Raw genomic sequence first — 8,702 nt, forward strand, 5'->3', positions numbered from 1 at the left:
ACAAAAAAAAAAAAAAACACAAACACATTTGAAATATTGATTTGATGCTCATATTAACCATAAGAAGTATTACGTTTGTTTTTATTTTCACATGCATGCCATAAATTCCATAGATATAGATCACACATGACATTTATGACATCATCAACTTGCGACGGCCATTTCCCCTACTGAGTGAAAGATTAGCTATTTCTAGGAGAAATAAAATATTTAAGGTGTTTTTAATTTTACATTGTAGTTATAGAGGACAATTATAATGTATTAAGGCATATTTGTCGTATTAGTCAGGGATCACTACACATGTCCAACACTGAATCAAAATGACACTTTTAGAAACTGTGTTCAGTGGTCTGTGTCAGAGTCTCTTCCCCTTGAACAGCTGCAGTAGGTTCCTGCTGTAACAGGTGTCTATGCAGTCTGACTGATGGAGGTTTTTGTACGACTCTAAATCACTGTGTGAACATATGGACACTGTTTATGTAATGATAACTCTGACAGTAGTAAACGACTGTATGGTCTTCAGTCTGAACTCCACTGATGGTCAAACTGAAGTCAGTGCTGCTTCCACTGCCACTGAACCGAGCTGGTGTTTGGGATTCACGCTGACTTACAAGTTTTATCAGAAGCTTAGGGGGCTCTCCAGATTTCTGTTGATACCAGTGCAGATAATCTCCATATGTAGAACCTCTATAAACAGCTGGGTTAGTTTTACAGGTCAGAGTAACAGCAGCTCCTGGAGTAACTGTCATGAATGGAGGCTGAGTCACAGTTACTTGACTGCTGGATCCTGCAGACAGAAACAAAAATATTGATTAAATCTCAGAATAAAATATGAATAATAAACTGTGAAAAAGACATTCTGTTTACCCATACTGACCTATGAAACAGCAGCAGACCAGTGTCCAGATGAGGATGGTGATGAGAGTCATGGTTGCTGTGGTTTCTGTTGTGTTGAGTGACAGCTCAGAGGAATATAAACCTTCTTAGAATCAGCTGACAATGCAAAACCTCCTCTCTATGGAAATTATCTATCTGCTCTCAACACACTGAACGTTACAGTATGTGGAAAACTGAATGGATGGGAAATACTGTAGTAAAATAAATTCACTGGAATAAAAATACTTTAAATTAGATATATTAACATTAACATATCACATTTAGATTATAGGGGTTGCATCAAAGGCCTCTAAACTTCTCTGTCAGTTGACAACGAGGATTTTTCTATAACACTATAAAGTTTCCCATTTATTAAGTGAATTAAATAAATACATTTAATTGAATTTAATAATTTCAAATAAAAAATACATATTTGATCAAACTATAATGACAATATTGGATTAGCTGCATTATCATTGTAGCTATCATAAAAGACAATACTTATGTATTTAACTATGACTAATGTTTCCTATTCATTAAACAAATAGGGAAATCAAAGTACAGCATTAAATAAATCAATTGTATTTTATTAAATAATATCGATTAACATATTTGATAAAACTAACCACAATATTGGATTATTTGCATTTTTATGACACAACAGATTTTGTGAAACTGTAGCGTGAATTGTAAAGAGGTGTGTTTTAAGTGCAGGAGGTTTTTGTACGGCCGCTCAATGAGTCTGTATCACTGTGGTGGACTTTTGGTGGAGGCACCAAACTCACCGTTGACTGTAAGTACAACTGATTATTTACTTATTACAAACAAACCCATACTTTTAAGTGTGTGTGTGTAAGTAAATATTTATATACCGTATATTTCAGTTTTATTTCCTTTCATTTAGAACAAAATTCTTAATCTGAGCCCTTTCATCAGCAATGTAGTTATAGTTATGTGCATCACAGCATCATTCACTTTCAATATATATATGTAGATGTATATATATATATATATATATATATATATATATATATATATATATGTGTGTGTGTGTGTGTCCCAGCGCAGCTGACGGCTAGTCATTGCATTTTTTTCCTCATTTCCATTTTTTTTTTTAAAGCTGGGGATCATAGCTACAAAATGATATATTGGTTGTGGAGATTGACCTAACAGTTTTGAAGATAATGGCTTATAGAATGATGCCATGCTGAAATAGTACTTTTGAGATATTCAAGTTCTAAATAAATGTCTAACCTGCAAATGACCTGACGATCTCTCACATTAATTAAAAAAAGTCTTATACATGCAGAGTTAAGCTCTGGCGTTTAAGTAAAATGTAGCCTAGATATTTTGAGATGCATTTGTGGCTTTTTTCATTTTAGGAAAAAAAAAAAAAAAGTCATATTAGCAGTAGTGAAAAACCCTGCCTTCCGAAATGACTGCCCCTCAGTCACGCTGAGTCACACACATACATATATATATATATATATATATATATATATATATATATATATATATAGTCTTTGTGTGTGTGTGTGTGTGTGTGTGTGTGTGTGTGTGTGTGTGTGTGTGTGTGTGTGTGTGTGTGTGTGTGTGTGTGTGTGTTTCGGATTTCTAAAGATGCATATCAATATATGGATTTTCAGATTTAATTTGATAATCTCATTAAATAAATGTGACAGCTAAACTAAGAACAGATTGTAATGTGTTTTCATGGTTGAATAGTTTGGATGTACTGAAAGGGAAGTGAAAGAGACAGGGATGACTGTATCAACTGAAGTCTTTCACTATGACACCTTTGTCAACCTTCAGTCACCTCTGAGAGGTTCAATATTGGTCAAGCACTGTAAGGCAGGAACATGGAACTCATTCTATATTACTATGATGAACTAATATTACATTTGATATCATTTAGTTTATGCTCAGAAACATTTACAATGAGCTACTGCGTGTCCTCTCATATCGTCGTTGTCGAGCGGAAACCTTGTATCTCCAAGTTTCAAATTTTTACTTTACTTTTGTAAAGTACAGCCCTGTACTTTACAAAAGTACAGCCCTGCTTCATCATACAAGGCGGTCCCACAAAAGTAGTGAATACAGCAGATCTACAAGAACACAACGCCTCGTTGTGTGTATTTTTTATATGATAAATACAAAACAAACAGTTTTGGACATACAAGGTTTTCATCCGACAACGACGATATTGTAACGCATGCATCTCTCTTCTCCCTGCTCCTCTCCATTCCTCCTCTCTTCCTCTCTCTCTCTCTCCTCCAGTGGGTTTGGTGCGGCCCACCCTGACCGTCCTCCCTCCCTCCAGAGTGGAGATGGAGCAGGGCAGTGCCACACTGGTGTGTCTGGCCAACAGGGGCTTCCCCTCCACCTGGACTCTGGGCTGGAAGGTGGGGGGCAGCAGCAGGTCCTCTGGGGTGTCAGGCAGCCAGGAGGTCCTGGGGGGGGATGGCCACTACATCTGGAGCAATACCCTGACCCTCACTGCAGATGAGTGGAGGAAGGCGGGCTCAGTGGGCTGCGAGGCCAGTCTGAGTGGCCAGACCCCTGTCACTCAAACCCTGGACCCTGGACAGTGTTCTTCTGTGTAGAGAAAAGACAGCAGTGATATTGTGGAGCGCTTACGGCTTTTATTGGTACAAACATCTTGATATAAATCTGTTCTTCTTTCTATTTACCAACCTGAATTGATAAAATATACGCATTTGCAATTCAACTAACCTTGTTTCTGTTTCTGTGCTTGGATGAATTGCAAAAAGAATGTGCTAATAAAGTGTGATATTTTAGGAAAAGTCTATGTTTTGTGCAATTACTTTAGAAGCAGCATAATGTTTGTGATACATGGCTGTCAGCAGTGAAGGGGTAATTTAATTATAAACATGACTTGAGTAGGTTGAACATGTGGGGAAAGAGATGTGCTTATCTTGAAATTACAGTAATTCCCTATTGTGTTTGTTCAAATCCAGAGCATTATGATTGTACATTGACATTTAGAGGAAAAGGATTGTGAACGATTGATTATTTGGGGAATGTATGCTTTGAAATCGTAGTTTTGTGTTCAGTGGTCTGTGTCAGAGTCTCTTCCCCTTCAACAGCTGCAGTAGGTTCCCGCTGTAACAGGTCAGTGATATGCGGTCTGACTGAGGGAGGTTTTTGTACGACTCTAAATCACTGTGTGAACACACCGCCACTATGATAACTCTGACAGTAATAAACTGCTGCAAGGTCTTCATTCTGAACTCCACTGATGGTCAAAGTGAAGTCAGTGCTGCTTCCACTGCCACTGAACCGAGCTGGTGTTTGGGATTCACGCTGACTTATAAGTTTTATCAGAAGCTTAGGGGTCTCTCCAGATTTCTGTTGATACCAGTGCAGACGATCTCCATATGTAGAATCTCTATGAACAGCTTTGTTAGTTTTACAGGTCAGAGTAACAGCAGCTCCTGGAGTAACTGTCATGAAGGGAGGCTGAGTCACAGTCACCTGACTGCTGGATGCTGCAGACAGAAACCAAATATTGATTAAATCTCAGAATAAAATATTAACAGGACAAATAGGAAATAGGAAAGAAATAGATTAAAGATTGATGAACATTTTGTTACACATATTGACCTGTGAAACAGCAGCAGACCAGTGTACTGATGAGGATGGTGATGAGAGTCATGGTTGCTGTGGTTTCTGTTGTGTTGAGTGACAGCTCTGACTATAAACCTTCTCAGAATCTGCTGACAATGCAAAACCTCCTGTCTATGGAAATTATCTGTATGGTCTCAGCACACTGAAGATAGGAGGAACACGCAAAGATAGAACAATGTTAAGATATCCTGTTTGGAAAAGTAAATTGCTACTTACTCTATGTGGTTTGTATGATTTCATGAAAACTACTGTTGCAAGTAGAGAAAAGACACAATCGATATTATGGAGTTGCTGTTTTTGGTACAAACACCTTGATGTAAATCTGTTCTTTCTATTTTCCAACCTGAAATGGTTTCAGCTATAGAATTGATCTAAAATACTATACCCATATCATGCAATTCATCTACCTGGGGTTTGCTTGTTTCTGTTATTTGTTTGAATGAATTGCATGATACATTTGCTAATAAAGTGTGATGTTGTAAGATATATGAATGTTTTGTGCGAGTACTTATGTAACATCTGTTTGTGGTATATCATGCCTGTCTGCAGGGGGTAAATTATAAACATTGACTGGTGGAGGTTGAATCATCTGGGGACAGAGATGTGCTTTAAGGAGTGACAGTAACTCTAACTAAATTGTACATTGACTTTTAGTGGAAAATGATTGTGACCAATTGATTATTTGGGGAATTCTTTTTGAAACGATAGTTTTGTGTTCAGTGGTTCAGTCTCTTCCCCTTCAACAGCTGCAGTATATGTTCCCGCTGAAACAGGTCAGTGTCTATTTATGCAGTCTGACTGAGAGAGGTTTTTGTACAACTCTAAATCACTGTGTGAACACAGCAGCACTGTTTCTCTCATGGTAACTCTGGCAGTAGTAAACTGCTGCATGGTCTTCAGTCTGAACTCCACTGATGGTCAAAGTGAAGTCAGTTCTGCTTCCATGCACTGCCACTCAACCGAGCTGGTGTTTGGGATTCATGTAGATTTGTAAATGTTATTAGAAGCTTAGGTGGCTCTCCAGATCTCTGTTGATACCAGTGTAGATAATGTCCATTATAATTTCTATGAACAGCTTTGTTAGTTGTACAGGTCAGTGTAACAGCTGCTCCTAGAGTAACCTGTCATGAATGGAGGCTGAGTCACAGTCATCTGACTGCTGGATGCTGTAGACAAAAACAAAATATGAATTAAATCTCAGAACTAACCATGTAATTTCCATGAAACAAACATTAAAAAAATATTCTGTGTGTCTTTCAGTGGGACATTTTTCATTTTTAATTAATTAAATTGGGGAAGAACATCTGTGTCTGTCTGGTACTGTTCAATTGTTAGAGGGAGAAAAAAAAATCACCATCATGTTTATTCAAATCTGTGTTTCACTTCCTCTTTTGATTTCAGATGACGATAAAGGGGATGTACAGTATACAGCATTTATACTGAGACACAGGACCAATGGTCCATGTCAGAGTTTTTGAGCGGCTCCTGGAACAAGAGCTAAACATCTGGCTTTGTCCGGTGTCCAAACTGGTGGAGAAAACCATGTTCAAAAAGTAAAGCTTAAGTAAACGAAGCGTGGCCAGATGTAGGCCACGCTTACTTAAGGTCCGGAACACGTAAATAGCACCACTCACTCCACACTAGGTGTGATTTTTACTACACTGGTGTGGTGTTGGGGCAGGTTAACCATTTTTGTATTGCTCTAACTCACTGTGTGCGTAGCACTGTCTGGATTATCAAGTGTAATATAAAGAGTACACAATGTAAAATGTTGAACACATTACTGTAACTTAACACTATAGCTCATAATAAAAGTTAAATTGCACTGCTTTTTTATTAAGGCTCAAATAAAGTCATACAATAATAGTATTTCACCTAACTATTCCAATTATAGGAATAGGCTATTAGTTTGGTTATCAGTGAAGCATAACAGCCATTCAAATGGCTTCCACCATAGGCAAATACACACCTGTATCCACTGATGTGGGAAAATGTATGACTGTGCAGTTGAAATGGTTAATTAATTTTCAGTTCTTTTTTTGATGGGCCCTGGAGCCATTGTAGCCCCAAAGCGAGATCCCACTGTACTCTTATGAGGTGAGGTCTTATTTTGGTACATAGAAGAGTCAATTGCCTTTCCAGTGCAGATACTAGGACCTTTTTCAAAAGCAAAGGACATTTTCCCTAAACACACATATGCAACAATCACTCAATAAGTTCTTCATTAGTTCATATTGGCAAGTACATTCATGTTGAAAAGTACTATTTAATTGATTTTGCGAAGGAGTAACTTAGTAAGTCCTTTCACCAGAACAGATAGTCAGGCGGCAATTCTGGAAAAAGGCCTTCTATAAGCAGGTTAGAGGCATTTGGGGGTAAAAGTGGGTAACCAGGCCATTTTACATAATTCAGGGGTGCAGAATCTGAAAAACCTGGTTACCAATCAAAATTTTGAGTTTTTGACCTTCTAATTTGCATAACAAAGTGGCTACCGAATTGTACATTTTGAACTATTTATTCAAGCAATATTTCTCTTTCAAAAAACTTTTCATTATTTTATCATATAATCAGGGTTTTGCGAACACCCAGGACAGTTTTTGAGTTGCTTGATTCAGTTTATATTTAGATATTTGATATTCATTGTATCAGACACGCCCCCTTCCTATACAAACCCATTGTAACTTCAAACTCCATTTTAACCATGATAGATTTTATGAAAACACCCATCCTTTTTTCTGGTGACTCCTGACGCCCTCCTAAAACGTGAGCAGGCCGTGTTCTTTCGATAACTCCTTTCATTTCTTTTAAATAATTTATTTTTTGTATTTATTTATTTGTCATTTTCCCAAATAATTATTAAAAAGAAACTAAAAAAGTTATCGAAAAACACTGCCTGTTCGTGTATTAAGAGGGCGTCAGGAGTCACCAGAAAAAAAGGATGGGTGTTTTCATTGAATCTATCATGGTTAAAATGTTTTTGTATTTAAGTGAAATATCTCTTTTAAATAAAAATAAAACATTTTAACCATGATAGATTCAATGAAAACACCCATTCTTTTTTCTGGTGACTCCTGATGCCCTTCTAATACACGAACAGGTAGTGTTCTTTCGATAACCTTTTTAGTTTATTTTCTATAATTATTTGGGAAAATGAAAGAAATAAAATACAATTAACACATTCCCCGCCATTTAACAATACCTTCGTACTCTACCATGCCTCCAGTCTCCATAGACTTCCATGTAATTCATAGTGCACGGATCATGCACACCCATGCCTAGATAATGCACCACGTGTGTCCACATTGCTCACAGCTTTCAAACAAAAAAATCCGAATGGAAATCCGTTCAGGCATTCATGAGATAGAAGCCATTATGTTTTCCTAAAATGTAAACAAAGATGGCTGCCATGTTTGATAGATGGGGTTGCTATGGGGGTTAAACATGCAATTTCGCGATTTCTATCATTCTTTGGGGTCAAAAAAAATTTTGAAAAAAAAAATGTTTTGATTTTTTTTTTTTTTTTTTTTTTTTTCAAAATGGCGGAAATTCTCGGGACTATCGGGCCTGGCAGGGAAAGACATTGAAATAATCTCGGGACTATCGGGCCTGGCATGCAATGAGTTAAGAACTTATTAAAGATAAATGAAAAATGTTATTGACAAAACATAACCTGCTCACGTATTAGGAGCATATCAGGAGTCACCAGAAAAAAGGACGGGTGTTCTCATTAAATCTATCATGGTTAAAATGGAGTTTGAAGTTACAATGGGTTTGTATAGGAAGGGGGTGTGTCTGATAAAATGAATATCAAATATCTAAATCTAAACTGAATCAAACAACTCAAAAACTGTCCTGGGTGTTCCCAAAAGCTTGATTAGACGATAAAATTACTAAAGGTTTTTTGAAAGTGAAATATCCCTTGAAGAAATAGTTTAAAATTGACAATTCTGCAGCTATTTTGTTATGCAAATTAGAAGGTCAAAAACTCAAAATTTTGCTTGGTAACCATTTTTTTCAGATTCAGCACCCTTGAATTGTGCAAAATAGACTGGTTACCAACTTTTACCCCAAAATGCCTCTAACAATCAAATTTTTCAGAAATACCACTAGACTAAGAAGAGATTAGATCAGATGACAAGTGAGAGGGAAGTAATTTTATTTATTTAATAGCGTATCAG

General features: G+C 36.9%; 1 gene segment (V, D, J or C); it reads left to right on the forward strand.

Annotated features, from left to right (window-relative positions):
• The first annotated feature begins 2,637 nt into the window (after window positions 1-2,637).
• On the forward strand, window positions 2,638-3,479 carry LOC308306085 (Ig lambda-2 chain C region-like). The segment is given in 2 exons: window positions 2,638-2,722; window positions 3,154-3,479.
• The last annotated feature ends 5,223 nt before the right edge of the window (window positions 3,480-8,702 follow it).

The sequence above is a fragment of the Nannobrachium achirus genome (assembly GCF_963921795.1).
Source record: "Nannobrachium achirus genome assembly, chromosome: 20".
Taxonomy (NCBI): domain Eukaryota; kingdom Metazoa; phylum Chordata; class Actinopteri; order Myctophiformes; family Myctophidae; genus Nannobrachium; species Nannobrachium achirus.